Raw genomic sequence first — 18,097 nt, 5'->3', positions numbered from 1 at the left:
GGGTTTATGCGTCAAAGAGCAGCTTGTAATTGTTTGCTTTGTCATAATCTGTCAAAGTAACAGCATTTAATTTTTAAAAAACAATATCTAAAAGGAAAATTTTAGTAGTACTATTTCTAAGATGAACTTTCTTTTCTTTTCTTTTCTTTTTTTTTGTGAGGCAATTGGGGTTAAGTGACTTGCCCAGAGTTACACAGCTAGTAAGTGTTATGTGTCTGAGGCCGAATTTGAATTCAGGTTCTTCTGACTTCAGGGCCAGTGTTCTATCCACTGTGCCACCTAGCTACCCCAAGATGAACTTTCTTAAAGGGAAGGCACTGAACATAATTTAATTTACTCTTGATCCATCAGAATTATCTTTATATTAATTAATTCTGTGCTCTAATAGCTATGTCCTTAGGCTCTACTAATATACTGTAAGGTTTTCTGCCTCTATTCTTGCTGCTATGTAGTTTCATACTGCTGCAGTGTTTTATGATTTCTTGTACCTGCTTTTTATAGTATTTCTTTTTCTTCCTTCACTACCGAGCTTCCAGTTATCACCTTTTATTACTGTTGCTGGTCTGTTTCTAAGAGCACTCACCAATCCCCCCAAATACCAACTCCTACCCTTCTGATTTGCTTCTTTTTAAGGGATGGTAAGATTAGGTGGTTACAAGTATATGTAAAGTGGGGGTAAATAAGCTAAGTGAGGTCTTTTGTAAGTTAAGCCTACAAAAACCTTACTAACTAAACATTGCATAATTTTGCTCATTTTGTTTTTCTCATTTTCACAAGTTTGTTGTGAGAAAGGTATCTCGTAAGCTGTAAAGAGCTATAAAAACTATAAGTAAATTTATTACTGGCTGTGTTGAAGTATAATTGAGTTTGCTGGGCAACTGACCTCCAGGTAAATAAAGTATTAATGTAATTCATTTTATATCACAAATACAGTTCTCTAAAGTTGTATGCAAACTAGATTTTGTAAAATAAATGATGGTTTTAAGATTTATGAGCCACATGCTTACAAAATATAGCAAATAATGTTGTTTTACTCACCATGAAGACTCTATTTAAAGGAACCCAGAATGAATAAAGTCAAGAATCTTTTTTAAATTTAAATAATCACCTCCATATATATAATAATCACTTCCATATATACATGTGTGTAAATATGTGCATGCATGTACACATACACACATACATATATGTGGGAGAATAGATGTGATCCCTTCCTCCTACCAACTCAGTTGATATATTCATAGAAAGCAAAGACTTGCTAACAGAAGCAATGAAGTAATCATGTATTATGTTAACACCTGGAAATTCCTTTTAAAAGTATGACCACTTCTCTGAGTCAGAGGTAATAACATGATTGGTTTAGCAAACAAATTAGCCATGAACTTGGAAATAGTTAAATCCTAGAGAGTTTGAAGCAGTTCTGGTTCAGGAGGAGTGATTCGTGGAGACCTCTGCAGGGGAGGATTTCTTTTTCCTTCCCCATGGCATCTAGTAGTAACTTGCCCAGAAACAAAAAATTATTCAAAGGAGGAAACAGCTTCAAGGAATGGGACACCTGGCAGCAGATACATGAACTAGCTATGGACTCACTAAATCCATGACTTAACAGAAAGCTAGCCTGAACAACACAAAGTTGAACTATGGAGATGAACAGACCCTGTAAACTCAAATGAACAACCCATTATCAGCAACAGAGAGTTAAGCTATAGAGATGAACACACCTTGGAAAACCAGATGAACAACTCATCATCTCTATGATATACCCACAGAAAACTAAGTGAGGACACCACAAAGAAATAAAAGAAATTCCAGGCTCTACGCAGGATTTGTGGGCAGTCTTTGCCATGCATTTATCTTACATGCTTCTCACTTACCACAGTACTCTAAATTTGGGCTCTTCCCATGAATTTGTGTAAGAATGCAATCCAGATTTTGATGGGGAATGTTTTTTAACTGTTTTTAGTATGTTATTTTATTAAACTAAGCATTTAGTCTACTGGCTGTTTTTTAAAAGTTTTTATTTTTTAAAGAATTTTTTTTCTCAATTACATGTAAAAACAATTTTAACATTAATTCTTTATAATTTTTGAATTCCAAATTCCCTCCCTTCCTCGTCCTTGAGAAGGCAAGCACTTTGATATAGATTATTCATGTAGAGTCATGTAAAATGCATTTCCATTTAGCCATGTTACAGAAGAACATAAACCAAAAAAGAAAAAAGAAAAAAAGAAAAAGAAAGAAAAAGAAAGTTTTTTAAAAAGTATGTTTCGATCTACATTCACACTCCAGTTCCTTCTCTGAGGTGGATAGTATTTTTCATCATAAGTCCACTGAAACTGTCTTAGATCACTGTATTGACAAGAATAGCTGAGTTATTCACAGTTGATCATCATACAACATTGCAGTTACTGTGTACAATGATCTCCTGGCTCTGCTCACTTCAATTTTACAACAGTTCAAATATGTCTTCCCAGATTTCTCTGAAACCATCCTGCTTGTCTTTTCTTACACAGCACAATCACATACCATGTCTTGTTCAGCCATTCCCCAATTGCTAGGCATCCCTTTAATTTCCAATTCTTTGCCACAACAAAAAGAGCTACTTTAAATATTTTTTACATAGAGTATCTTTTCCTTTTTCTTTGATCTCTTTGGGATACAGACCTAGTAGTAGTACTGCTGGGTCAAAAGGTATACAGTTTCATAGACTGCCTAATTCTTAACTGGAAAAACGGTGATTGTTAAGAGCATACCCACAGGTTATCACTTGTACCTAAGAGTAGCAGATACCCTCTGGGGACCCATGAATGTGGGTACAAGTTGGGAAGTAGCCCAGAGAAGGTGCTAAACCTATAAAATATAATATTATGTATGAAGAATATTTAGATAACTCTTAAATATCTTCTATGGGAAAGCTAGTTTGCAAAAAAAAAAAGTTACAACTGATAGCTTTCATAGAACTTATGAACCTTCTGTTTTCAGATAAAAATAAATACCTCAGCCAAAGCTGATTAGCAGAACTTATAAACATTAAAGAAAATATAATTCTGCTTAAAAAACTAAATCCTTAAAGAATGAAAACCTAAAATGAAAAATGAATCAAGTTCAATAAATGCTAAATAATTTCCCCCCCAATACTAATGCTACTCAAGACTGCTAGATTTTTGTAAAAGCAATGAGTATTCTTATTCTTGTATTTAAAAAGCATGAATGAAGCAAAGACAATAAAAAGTACATGTAAACACCTACAATTCATACAAGAAAAAAAATAGGGAAGTTTTCCTCTTTTTCCTCCTACTCTAAGCTTTATTCTGGACTTAAGGTCAATATGTAGCTATGGTTATTAATCCTACAATAAAGCTTTCTGAGCTAAGACGTCACAGAAAATGAAAAAATATGCTACCCCAAGAACAGAAAGGGAACACACAGTTCCGTTATACTAAGTGCCAAGCAAGTACAAATTCTCCAAAGTAATGGTCAACAAACACCTGCATTATAACAGAAAAATAAGATGCCCTTCAAATTTCGACTGTTCTCTGGAAGTTTCTCTTAAAATCAATTTGCCAACCAAAAAAACCTCAGGTCTTTTTAAAATCAGTATCGTTATTTTCTTACGTATTATTATTATTTATACTTTTGGTACCATTTCCATTATGGAATATTTACATCAGCTTATTTGTGGTAGAGTTTGGTAAATGCATTATACTTGAAGTCAGAAGATCTGTATGATCCTGCCACTTGTTAGTTATATGACCTTGGACAAGTTACAATCTCTCTAAGCCTTTATTTTCTCACCTGTAAAACAGAAATTAAACCACTTGAATTCAATCTGCATCTCTATTCAGATGATTTTGCGATCGTAATCCCTCTCCTGACCTCCATCACATTGACGGCCTATTGGACACTTGAATAGGATGTTCCAAAGGTGTCTAAAACTCAACATGTCTAAAACAGAACTCATTATCTTCCTCTTTCCCCATCTTCCCAACTACTAACAAGTGCACTATCATCTTCCCAGTCACCCAGACTCACAATCCTGGTGTCATCCTTGAACTCTTCTCTTACACTCACTCCACAGAGCCAATCCACTGCCCAATCTTGTTGTTTCTATGTTCACAATATTTTTCATATACATCCCCTTCTTTCCATCATTCTGTCGCAGGCTCTCATCACCTCACACTTGGTTATAAAAGTCTACTGGTTAGTGTCCTTGTCTCAAGTCTCTTTTTCCACTTCTAGGTTATCCTCCACTTAACTATGAAAATTGATCTCCCTAAAGCACAGGTCTAACCATAACAATTCCCCTATTTGACAAACTCCAGTGGTACCTTATTACCTCCAGGATTAAATGTCCTCTAGTTTTAAAGTGTTTTACAACTGGCTCCTTCCTACCTTTCCAGGCTTCTTACATTTTACTCCAGAACCACTGGCCTTCTTACTATTCCTCGAGCATAACACTTCATCTCCCAATGAGATATTTCATCTCTGTGTGATTGTGAGTGCTTGTTCACCTGCTGTTCCTCATGCTTGCCATGTTCTCCCTCCTAGCTTTACTGGCTTCCTTTAATACTCCATTTAAACCTTACCTTCTGCAAGAGACCTTTATCACTTTCCCCCAATTGTTAGTGCCTTTCCCCTGGGATTATCTTGCATTTTTCTGTGTGTATACATGCATGTACACACATATACATATGTATGTTGTGTGTATATACACATACGTGTGTAGATATGTGTGTATGATACCTATAGTTGTTTGCATGTTGTCTCCTCCATTAGAATATGAACTCCTTGAGAGTACCACAATTTTCCTCTCTTTGTATCCCCAGAGTACCTTGCACTACCTATTTCAGAAGGTTGTTCTTACCAGCATATAAGATAAATATATTTTAAAGCACAAGGAAAGAAGGAAGAAAGGAAGGAAGAAAAGGAGGGAGGAAAGGAGAAAGATAAACATTTATATAGTACATACTATGTGCCAGGCACTGTGCTAAACATTTTACAAATATTATCTCATTTGATCTTTACAACAACCCTGGGAGATAGGGGCTGTTAGTATCTTTTCCATTTTACAGTTGAGATAACTGAGGCACACAGAAGTTCCATGACTTGTCTAGAGTCACATAACTAGTAAATGTCTGTGGTCAGATATGATCTCAGGTCTTCTTGACTCCAGGTCCGATATTCTAAGTGGCTGTTAATAACTATTTACCTAATTGGCAAATATGGCAATTTTTAAAAAGCAGAAACAACAACCAATATTTGAATCTATTTTTTCCCCTCTCATTGTATCGATAAACTTCAGCAATCTGCACATTTGAACACAATGTGATTGATCCAACTTACAACCTTACCTTCATGATTGTCTAGGTATTAGAAATGCTGGCTGTTGCCCAGAGCCATTGAGAGTACCATTAAGGGAATGGGAATGTGTGTCAATTTAATGAACTTAATGGGAGAGAGGCAATGTTTGTAGTCACTCCCACCACATTTATACTTAACCAACTAGGACTCCCTGAACCTAACCAATGAATGGGGGGGGGAGAGTAGAAGCTGAATTCTATGACTCCCAATTTTTCTTCAAATTCTTTCTTCCTCATTGCCCTCCCTACTGACTGATTCACATTCAATTCTATAGGTTAACATTTTTTATCAGGTTCTCCTACTCTAACCTAGGGATTCCCTCCTCAACTACCTATGGGCTCAATATGAAAATGGGGGATATATTTAAGCCCCCTTCCAGTACAGATTCTACAAAAACAAACAAAAACAAAAAACCAAGCAAGTCCCCAGAAACCAATGACAAAGCATTTAATTGAACCATACTAACAAAACCTAACAAGAAAACTCATACAAATAAAATTATTTTTAAACTCTCATAGATTAGTAAAAAAAAAGTTTTCCCCACAGACTTCTGCAGTAGTGGGGAAAAGAAAAAAAATCACAATCCAATGACAGGAGGGAGAGAGCTACCTTGAGTTCTTTTTTCGGCAGCTTGCCAGGCAATTCCTTGTCTCCTCAGCTGTCACTAGAAGAGACTCAATTTCCTCGTGCTGTCAATCAACTGTTAATTTTACTTCTATAGTTTTACTGCTTAACTACCTCTTCTCCACCAAAAACCAAATAACTCCTGAGCTCTGCCTCCACAGCTGTTGCTTGTCCCAAAGCCACTCCCTGTCTCAGACTTCTGCATTGCCTCCCATGAAGTTCTTAATTTATCTCTTAAGATAAGTGTTCTTTTGATTCAGACCTCCCAGACTACATTCCTGAAAGTTACTGTTAATATTTTTTAAGAAATAGTACTTTCGGAGACCACCAGAGCTATGTGTCTAAGACACTATTCTTCACATTCTTTCATTTGTCATAGCTTTATCTAGGTGGTGCCCAAAAGGCAGTTGCTGTGAGATATTTATTTTCTCATTTCTTTAGCTCTGATTCCTTTTGGAAGTAACTAACTTTCTCTTCTGTCTTCCCTACCTCAGGGAACAGGTGGTATGCCTCTCTGCACATCCCTCCTGGTTTTTTTTTAAACTCCCATGATGCCTTGCTATGAAAACACTCTTGAGGTTCTGATTAGCCACAAGTAACCACCAAAACATATGAGTCATCCTTGCAAAGCCCTTGCCCCCTAATATAAAAAAGTCTGACTGACAGAATGCTTATACTTTCCCATTATCAGAAACTACATAGGCATGGTTATATCTTCTAAATCAATCACTGAAGAATTGTTTTTAAACTTAAAGAATAACAACAGATGAAGGCTTTGGTGGCACAAAATACAATGATAGTTAAATTTAGACATTACATTAATAGGATCAAAAACAGCCAAAAGAATATAGTGCACATAGTGCTTTAAAAAGACAGAAAATAGGTGCAGTTAGGTGGCACAGTGAATAGAGTACTGGCCCTGAAGTCAGGAGGACCAGAGTTCAAATCCAGCCTCAGACCAAACACTTGACACATACTAGCTGTGTGACCCTGGGCAAGTCACTTTTAACCCCAATTGACTAAAAATTAAAATAATAATAATAATAATAATGATAAATTTTTTTTAAAAAGGCAGAAAATACTTGAAACACACCCAGGAACTTTATGAACACAATTACAAAACACTTTTCACACAAATAAAGTCAGATCTAAATAAGTGGAAAAACATCAGTTGCTCATGGATAGGCCAAGGTAATAATAATAAATTCTACCTAAGCTAATTTACTTATTCAGTGCCATACCAATCAAACTACCAAAAAATTATTTTATAGAGTTAAAAAATAAACAAGATTCATTTGGAAGAACAAAAGGTCCAGAATATCAAGGGAACTAATGAAAAGAAATGCAGGGTAAGGTGGCCTAGCAATTCCAGATCTTAAATTGTATTATAAAACAGCAATCATCAAAACTGCTTGGTACTGGCTAAGAAATAGAGTGGTGGATCAATGGAATAGGTTAAATATGCAAGACACAGTGGTCAACGACTATAGTAATCTATTATTCGATAAACCCAAAGACCCCAGCTTCTGGGATGAGAACCCACTCTTTGAAAAAAACTGCTGGGAAAACTGGAAAAAAGTATGGCAGAAACTAGGCATAGATCAAACTCTCACACCATATATCAAAATAAAGTCAAAATGAGTTCATGATTTAGATATAAAGGCTAATACTATAAGCAACCCGGGAGAGCAAAGAATAGTTTACCTCTCAGATCTATGGAGAACAGAAGAATTCATGACCAAACAGAAGATAGAGAACATTACAAAAAGCAAAATGGATAACTTTGATTACATGAAATTGAAAAGTTTTTGCACAAACAAAGCCAATGGAACTAAGATTAGAAGGAAGGTAGAAAATTGGGAAAGAATTTTTACAACCAGTGTCTCTGATAAAGGCCTCATTTCTAAAATACACAGAATTAAGTCAAATTTATAAGAACGCAAGTCATTTCCAATTGATAAATGGTGAAAGGATATGAAGAGGCAACTCTCAGATGAAGAAATTAAAGCCATCTATAGTCATATGAAAAAATGCTCTAAATAACTACTGATTAGAGAAATGCAAATCAAAACAACTCTGAGGTACCACATCACACCTATCAGATTGGCCAACATGACAAAACAGGAAAATGATAAATGCTGGAGAAGATGTGGGAAAACTGGAATACTAATGCATTGTTGTTGGAGTTGTGAACTGATCCAAACATTTTGGAGAGCAATTTGGAACTATGCCCAAAGGACTATAAAAATGTGCATACCCTTTCACCCAAAAATAGCACTTCTAGGGCTATATCCCAAAGAGATCATACAAATGGGAAAAGGACCCACATGTACAAAAATATTCATAGCAGTTCTTTTTGTGGTGGCAAAGAATTGGAAATTGAGAGGATGCCCATCAGTTGGGGAATGGCTAAGCAAGCTGTGGTATATGAATATAACAGAATACCATTCTGCTATATAAAATGATAAGCAGGCTGACTTCAGAAAAACGTGGAAAGACTTGTATGGTCTGACGCTGAATGAAGCAAGCAGAACCAAGAGACGTTGTACACAATAACAGCCATGTTGTACGATGACTAATATTGATAAACTTAACCGTTCCCAGCAATACGAGGATCTAAGACATCTCCAAAGGTCTCATGATGGAAAATGCTATCCACATCCAAAGAAAGAACTATGGAATTTGAATGCAGATCGAAGCATACTATTTGCTATTTTTTTTCCTCTTCTGTTGAGTTTTGTTTCCTCCTTCTGGTAGTTCCTCCTATTGGTTCTAATTTTTACTTACAACATCACTAATCTGAAAATACGTTTAATAAGAATGTGTATATATATAGCCTATATCAGACTGTGCGCCCTCTTGGAGAAGGTGGTGGGGAGGAAGGGGAAGAAAAATTTTAAACTCAAAAGCATATGGAAGTGATTGTTGATAAATCAAAATAAATTAATAAAAAAAGACAGAAAACATATTGAGTTTCAAAGCAATGAGGTGTACATCAATTTCTAATTCAGAGCTCCTAAAAACCAACTCAACAGCCTTTAACACACAAAATGTTAGATATCTGTAATTGTGAAAATAAAGGACTTCATGTGAGAATAAATATAATCATTGACAAAGCCATTTTATATACTTTTGAGTAATAAGAAGCAATAACAATCTTTCCAAGGGAAATAATCCTATTAGTCTATTTAAGACTTATGGATACATCAACTTTTAACTATAAAAATAGCAGTCTTGAAAAAAAATTTAACTTTTATTTTTATTTCCCTTTTAAACAAGACAAAAAGCTTAAAGAAATGATTATCTTATTATAGAGACATAATAAAGGAAAATCAATTTTTATTTCTTTTAAAGTAGATTTTAAATATAAAAAGCAAAGTTTTAATTTAAAAACACATTCAACCTCAAAGTCATAATATTAGAATCAGAATTCTAACATTTAATTTCACTGTATTTTAAATGATATATCTGTAATCTTTTTAGAAAAAATCTTATCAATGTCATAACAGGAATATAATATTGGTTTATATGCTACTGGTGTGTCTGATTCTTTTGTGAAGCTTCCTCTAGGTTCCTGAATTGCTATTAAGGACTAAGAATACCCAAGGTGACAGTGGTAGGAAGCACAAATGGATTCAAAATGGGTTTAGAAAGATTAGAAACAGCCAAGGTGTTTGGTATAATTTGTTACTTTCTGGGGAAATAGAGATATGGGCTTCATGATTTTCATATGAGATTCCTATTTTCCTTCTACTAACTATGGAATCTTCAAATCCAATTCCCAATGTCTTACTGGCAAATAGATATAATGTTGGACATAGAATAAGAAAGACCCAAATTCAAATCCAGACACAGATACTTACTAGTTATGTGACTGTAGTCACTTAACCTCTGCCTCAGTATCCTCATCTGTAAAATGGGGATAATAATAGCACCTACCCCTCAGAGTTGTTGGGAGGATAAAATGAGATATCTATAAAACACTCTGCAAACCTTAAAGTGCTATATAAGTGTAATTATCATCATCATCATCATCATCATCATCATCACTATTTTTACTATACTATGTTGGTGAAGTACAAAGGACACTGAATTGGGAATCAAGACATCCAGTTTTGGATCTTGGTTCTTCAAGTTCCTAGATCATGAGCAAGTCATTGTTCAATTACCTCTGAGCTTTAGTTTTTTTAAAACAGAGGTGACAACTTCTGTACTGTTCACCTATCATTTTAATCAATCAATGAACAAGAATCTATTGTTTACTATATGCTAGGCACTGTGCTAGGCGATGAAGATCCAAGCACCAAGAATGAAACAATCCATACTAGCAAGGATCTTACATTCTAATGAAGAAGAAAGTTCACATATTAAATATATATAGTACATACACAAGGTGAATAAATATAAATATATACTAAGTAGTCAAAATACAAAGTGAGATGGAAGACACTAGTAGTCAGGAGAATAAGAAAAGGTTTCATACAAAAGATTGGGCTCAAGCTATGTCTTAAAGGAAGAGAGGAACTCTACATAAGGTGGAGCTAAGAAGGAAGAGCATTCCTGGCAGCTAGGACAGCCAATACAAAAGCAAAGAAATGGAAAATAGTGTTGTGTGGAAGTGTCTGAGAATAAGCTAATTCAGCTGCGAAGGAACCAAACCAACTCTATGTTGTGAACAGCATCACTTTGAGACTTAAAGTTCTATATTCTTGTAAAAGCTTTGTTTATATAATTTCAGGGAAATCAGATAGTACTAACCACAGAATGTTCTAGGACAACTTGTGGTTAGTACCCTCCGATTTTGTCATACTTTTACCAATCAGAAAGAAGAAACACCCCTGTTGCTCAAGATGGTGTAACTTAATTTGTTCCTCATTATTAATTATAAAAAAGCTTTGGTATCTATCATTTGGTGTCCTTGTGCCTGAGGGGCCTTGGATCTGATTTGTTGTACAACTGCTAATCTTGCTAATAAATCAATTTGCTTGGATTTCACTTCCTCAGTCTTCATCAACTTCACAGTTGGCAAGCCAGCCAGGAGGTCAACAGAGTGTACCCCCAGCCCCAGAGACAACCTCTTAGAAAAAATCCTCAGAAGGCTCTGGTCAATTTTTCACTGAGGGATTTCCCTGTGTTGGACTGCTTTGGAGATCTGAATCTCACTGGACCTCAATCTCAAATTGTCCAATCCAAGGTAAACCCCTACATTATTGGAGAATTCCCTTAAAGGAATACTGAGATGTAGTAAAAGTATAAAGAAGGGAACCCACACACACACATAAATTACTCATATTACTGGGGAAGCTCCAAGTTCAACCAGGAATGACCACAAAAGTACATTATTAAACTGCGTGAAATTTGGTCTAAATTTAGCATTTTGATTATTGTATACTAAAGAAATTGAAATTGACCATTGAACAACCCCACCCCTACCAAATGAACTATTAGTTTTGCTGGGACACCCTGTCCAAAGCATCATGCCCTCCACTTCTTAAAGAGCCAATTCTTATTTGTGCTATTCAACCTTCTCCCTCTTTAACTTCTCTCCCCACGCCTTCTTCTGAGGATGAGGGACCAACTGTGGATGTCCTTCCTCTCCACGAAAGATTTATACAGGAAAATATGGTATATGGAAAATACGGTATCTTTGGGGGGGCGGAGCCAAGATGGCGGAGTGAAAGCAGTGACTTGCTTGAGCTCTCCCCCAAAACCTCTCCAAATACTCATAAAAAGCGGCTCTAAACAAATTCTGAAGCAGCAGAACCCACAAAAAGACAGAGTGAAACAAATTTCCCACCAAAGACAACCTGGAAGATTTATCGGGAAAGGTGTATCGCGCTGGGCTGGAAGCACAGCACAGCGTGGCATGGGCGCACAGGCAGCAGTGAACCTGGAGCAGGCCTCAGAGGACTGAATCTCGGGCAGCTGTGCAGGTTTCCAGACTCCTCAATCCACAAATGCCAAAGACAACTTAGAAGGTCAGTGGGAAAAGTCTGTTTCTCGTGTGCTCAGAGAGGAAGGCGGGGTTTCAGCTCCATTCCCCAAGAGCGTGGCCCTGGTGGGGGGGCAGCTGCTTCCCGAGCTTCCAGCCCACAGACTGAGGGGGAATCCAGTGGCTGATCAGAGAGGGATTGCAGGGATCTCTGCCAGTGCTGAGGCAGGAATCTCTTGCTTTGCCGTGTTTGGATCTGGGTCACAGTTCTGGGTAGCAGTGCTGGGGTGAGGAGGAATGCTGGCTAGGAGGAGCTTGTAGTGGCTGTAGAGAGGAGCCCTTCCTCACAGTTACAGGACAGAAAGGAGTACCTGTGGTCACAGGCCAGGAAAGGAGTAAACACCTCACCCCTTATCATACCACCTTGGAAGAACTGAAAATTTACAGGTCCCTACAAGTATCTCTGAAAACAGCTTCACAAACCCCTGAAGCTTGGGACAGTACACTCTCCACACTGGAAGCAGACTCTTACCTTAACAAAGAGTTTAAAACTCAAGTAATTGGCCAGGATCATGAGCAAGCAGCGCAAAAAGAATCAGACTATATTATCTTACTTTGGTGAAACATCAAAACATACAACCAGAAGAAGAGAACAAAGTCAAAGCTCCTACATCCAAAGCCTCCAAGAAAAATATGAATCTGTCCCAGGCCTTGGAAGAGCTCAAAAGGGATTTTGAGAAGCAAGTAAGAGAAGTAGAGGAAAAACTGAGAGTGATGCAAGAAAATCATGAAAAACAAGTCAACAGCTTGCTAAAGGAGACCCAGAAAAATACTGAAGAAATTAACACCTTAAAAAATAGCCTAACCCAAATGGCAAAAGAGGCCCAAAAAGCCAATGAGGAGAAAAATGCCCTAAAAAGAAAAATTGGCCAAATGGAAAAGGAAGTCCAAAAGATTACTAAAGAAAATACTTCCTTAAACATTAGAATAGAGCAATTGGAAGCTAGTGACTTTATGAGAAATCAAGACACTGTCAAACAAATCCAAAAGAATGAAAAATTAGAAAATAATGTGAAATATCTCACTGGAAAAACAACTGACCTGGAAAATAGATCCAGGAGAGACAATTTAAAAATTATTGGACTCTCTGAAAGCCATGATCAAAAAAAGAGCCTAGACATCATCTTTCAAGAAATTATCAAGGAAAACTGCCCTAATATTTTAGAACCAGAGGGCAAAATAGATATTGAAAGAATCCACAGATCTCCCCTGAAAGAGATCCCCAAAGGAAAACTCCTAGGAATATTGTAGCCAAATTCCAGAGTTCCCAGGTCAAGGAGAAAATATTACAAGCTGCCAGAAGGAAACAATTCAAGTACTGTGGAAACACAATCAAGATAACACAAGATTTAGCAGCTTCTACATTAAGGGACCAGAGGGCATGGAATATAATATTCCGGAGGGCAAAGGAGATAGGATTACAACCAAGAATCACCTACCCAGCAAAACTGAGTATAATCCTTCAGGGGAAAAAATGGTCATTCAGTGAAATAGAGGACTTTCAAGCATTCCTTGATGAAAAGACCAGAGCTAAACAGAAAATGTGACTTTCAAATACAGGACTCCAGTGGAACGTGAAGAGGTAAACAGGAAAGAGAAATCATAAGAGACTTATTAAGATTGAACTGTTTACATTCCTGCATGGAAGGATGATATTTGTAACTCATGAGACCTTTGTCAGTATTAGGGTAGTTGAAGGAAAAAACCTGTATGTATGTATAGATAGATAGATAGATAGATAGATAGATAGATAGATAGATAATAGATAGATAGATAGAGGGCACAGGGTGAGTTGAAGATTATGGGGTCATATCTGGAGAATAAAATTAAGGGATGAGAGAGGATGATACTCGGAGAAGAAAGGGAGAGGCAGAATGGGGTAAATTATCTCACACAAAAAACACAGAAAAGTCTCTCACAGTGGAGGGGAAACAGGGGAAGGTGAGAGGGAATGAGTGAATCTTATTCTCATAGGATTTGGTTTAAGGAGGGAATAACATACACATTCAAGTGGGTATGGAAATCTGTCTTACCCTACAGGAAAACAGGGGGAGAAGGGGACAAGAGAGCAGGGGGATGATAAGAGAGGAGGGCAGATTGGGAAAGGGGGTAATCAGAAGGAAATACTTCTGAGGAGGGACAGGGTCAAAAGAAAGAATAGAATAAATGGGAGGGCAGGATAGGATAAAGGGAAATAGAGTTAGTTTTTCACAACATGTCTACTATGGAAGTGTTTTGCATAACTGCACATGTATAACCTATATTGAGTTGTTTGCCTTTTCAGTGAGGGTGGGTGGGGAGGGAGGAAGAGAAAAAATTTGAAACCTAAAGTTTTAAAAACATATGTTTAAAAAAAATGTTTTCACATGCTACTGGGAAATACGAAATATAGGAGATGGGGTATAGAAGTCTATCCTGCCCTACAGGAAAATAGAAGGGGAAGGGGATAAGAGAAGGGGGGAGAGATAGAAGAGAGGACAGACTAGGGGAAGGGATATTCAGAATGCATGCCATCTTTGGGTGGGGGCAGGGGGGAGATGGGGCGAAAAATTTATATTTTAAAAAAAGAAAATATGGTATCTTTGAGACTCTATCAAACTTTTAGTCCCTCTGATCCCTCATATGGAAGATATACTACTAAATTTGAGGAAGACCCTGGGATTGTTATAACCTAATTTCAAGCCATATTTAGAGGTTATAACTCTACCTGGGGAAATGTGGTTGACTTAATAGAAACCTTGCTCTCCCCTTGGGAAAGAAATGCCATCATAGAGATCGCAAATAGATATAACCAACCTGCCAGGCCAGGAGGTCTTCCCAATTGGCCTTTACAAGATTCACAGTGGAACCCTAACAACCCAGTCAATTACACCAGGCTATTACAAACTAAGGAGTTCTTCCTTAATTAGGGGAATGGAGGCATGTGCCTTCCAACTTGAAAATATGAGCAAATTTCAATAAACTTTTCAAGAAAAAAGTGAAACTCCTAGCTGCTTTTATGATAAGTGGTGTAAAGGTGCTAAGTGGTATGCAGGGTTAGACCCACTCAATTCATGAGATGCTAGGATGATTAATTCTGCCTTTGTTAACCAATCCCAACCACAATCCCAACCAAAAATAAAGTAGTATTTTTATAAGAGTTGTCTTGGATGGCATGAAAAAGGCATAGGCGAGCTTAAAAGCATCAGCCAATACGTATATGAAGAAAGAAACAAAAGGCAAAATCTAAATCAAAAATGCTGACTATTCTCACTTTTGCCCAGGTAGCATCAGGAAACCATATTTTTATTGTCACAAAAGGGACATCTTGCCAAAGAAAACAGAAAGCAGTGGGACTTAAAGAATAAGAATAAGGGAAACCCTGGGAGGATCCAAGGAAGATCTACAGTGGGAGGGGGGGGAACCCCATAAATTCTGAAGGAAATTTTGTTTTTCCCAATCCAGATGTCCTTGGCTCTAGCTATTCCAGTCTTTGGCTCTCCCTGCACTGGTACACCATACGTTACTCTTAAAGTAGGAGACATAGTTTATGATTGCTTATTAGATACTACAGCATCTAGTTCAGTTATGACAAGAAAGCCAGAGTCTAACTGTATAGCTATTGGAACTTTAAATGTTTTTAGAATCTCCAATAATCACCAAGATGTCCCCAAGTTGGCTCCTCGTGTGGTAACTGCTGGTATTCTGACAGTGGAACTTTTTTGTCTAAATCTCTTAAGAATCTGTTAGGCTAAGATCTTCTCTGGTGAGAGCCATTATTTCATGCTCCCCTAATGGATCTATTGCATTATGCCTCCCTGAGGACTCCCTCTCTTTGTTTCCCATTTTGGTTCAAAATGCCCAAGAAACCTCCAAGGATGGCCCAGGTATTCCATCTGAGATCCCTGACTCTCTATGGACTGCTTCATCCTCAGATATAGAGCTGTTAAAATCTGCTATTCCCATCACTATTAGAACCAAAGGAGGGCTTATCACTATCTGTTCCCCAGTATAGATGAAGCTACTAAAAGTATTTCACCCATTATTGACTCTCTTAGACACCAGAATAAACTGTTTCATGTAAATTCCCTTGTAAAACTCCTATTCTGCATGTTAAAAAAAAACCACAAAACAACCCTAAGTTAGGCCCTTGATGGTAAACTTGTTTATCTCTTTGTTCAGGATTTATGTGCCATTAATGCTTATACTATATCTAGACATCTAGTAGTTTCAAACCCATCACTGTCTCTTTCATTCCTCATGATGTACCTGTTTTACAGTAACAGATTTGTGTTCAGCTTTCTTTAGCATCCCCATTCATCCAGACCCTCAGTCAGCCTGCCTTCACCTGGGTGAATTTACAATGGACATGGACTCCTCTGCCTCACTCTGTTCTCTCATATTGCAGCAGGACCTAGCTTTTATTATTTTAAAGTCTTCTCCCTGGTCCAGTACATTGATGATCTCCTGCGCACAGCACCTAGTATCGAAAATCTGCCAGTACAACGCCTATCAGCTTCTTTAGCCTCATCAAAGAGGCCACAAAGTCTCCAAAGCAAAGCATTCAGTGATGGCTTTCCCAGGTGGAGGATCTCAGTTTCATTTTGTCTGCTGGCACTCATTCTATTTCCCTGAAGTGCATACAGTCTCTTCAACAACTGTCTGTTCCTGCAACTAAAAGACAATTACGTGCTATTTTGGGAGCAGCCCAATATTGTCGACAATAGATCTCATCCTTTGGTGAGATGACTAAGCCTTTAGTCTTTCTGACCAAAGACCAACTTCCAGAGTCCCTACACACTGAACTACAACATCTTACTGGCCTTGCTGTACTCAAGAAAACCCTGTTATTGGCTCTAGTGCTAGGACTGCCAGATCACAGTCTTTTTCTGTTTTTGTACATGAACACAAAGGGGTTACTTCTGGTGTCCTAACTCAAATGTTTGGACCTTTCCTCACCCTGTGGCATACTATTTTGCCCAGCCTGACTCAGTTGTCACAGGAGTTCAACCCTGCTTGCAAGAAGTTGCTGCCATTGCCCTTTTGGTGGAAAAAGCATGTGACCTGGTTTTGGGGCCCCTCTGGTAGTTCAAGCCTCTTTTGTTGAGATACAAGATTCAGGCTTTTTCTGATCAAAGACTCACCAAATATGAGGTCACTTTGTTAGGAAGGGAAGTCGTTCCTGCAACACTTAATCCTGCAAAGCTGCTTCCTGATCTACCTGTCTCTGTAGAGCCTCTGCATGAATGTTTTTCTGGCATGGACATGGCTAAATAGCCCCTCGATGACCTTGCCAATATTCCCCTTTCAGAAGTCAGACCACGTCATCTATACTGACTCATTTTCCTTTGTTAGAGACGGTATCCAACATATTGGTGCAGCAGTGGAGTCTTGGGACCATGACACTGTCCAGGCAGCCTCACTGCCATCCAATCTCAGCATTCAATATGCTAAGCTGGTTGTTCTCACTATGTTCATTCAGGGTCTGTCATGCCATCAGAATGCTGTGGATACAGTGAAGGTTCTCACCTCCTCCAGTAAGGTTACTGCTAATGCTGACTTCATTAAAGATCTTCTATTTGTTCTTCAGTTACCCTAAACTCTAGCCATTGTCCACTGTTCGATGCATACTGGTGCCACAACACTATTTCAAAACAGGGTAATAGTAGAGCTAATGCTGAAGCAAAGTTAGCCACATTAGAAGGACCTCCCAATGAGTTCTTTTGTTCTTCTGTGTACTCTGTTCTTCCATTACTGATAAGGATCTCCCCCTCATGATAACTCCAACACTAAGAAATGAAATCACAGAGTAAGGCAAAATAGATCTCTGCAAAGCCACTTCCCTACCAGGGCTTCTATCTAGGTATGAAAATCTGTTCATAAAGGGGGGCATTTTGGCACTCAAGAAATGGTTGATGTACAATATGATGGGCACGGTTGCCTGGGGGCATTACCACAGTTGTAGCTCATATTTGTGCCATCTGTCCCACTTGTTAGTCATATGCCTTCCAAAACATTACCTTTGGTGGACTTCCTTTGACTTTTTGAACATTTACAAATTGATTTTATACGCATGTCCAAAGTTGGCCACTATAAAGTTTGTCTTGTTATTGTAGACCATTCACTCTTTGGGTTGAGGAA

General features: G+C 37.8%; 1 protein-coding gene across 5 annotated transcripts in view; it reads right to left on the bottom strand.

Annotated features, from left to right (window-relative positions):
- Positions 1-18,097, bottom strand: part of FKBP5 (FKBP prolyl isomerase 5) — a 190,305-nt gene that overhangs the window by 112,082 nt on the left and 60,126 nt on the right. The gene's annotated exons all lie outside the window — the stretch shown is intronic.

This window comes from Phascolarctos cinereus, unplaced genomic scaffold, assembly GCF_003287225.1.
Source record: "Phascolarctos cinereus isolate Bilbo 61053 unplaced genomic scaffold, phaCin_HiC Scaffold_5;HRSCAF=322, whole genome shotgun sequence".
Taxonomy (NCBI): domain Eukaryota; kingdom Metazoa; phylum Chordata; class Mammalia; order Diprotodontia; family Phascolarctidae; genus Phascolarctos; species Phascolarctos cinereus.
Note: the sequence above shows the minus strand (reverse complement) of the source record. Positions and strands in the feature narration are given on the sequence as shown.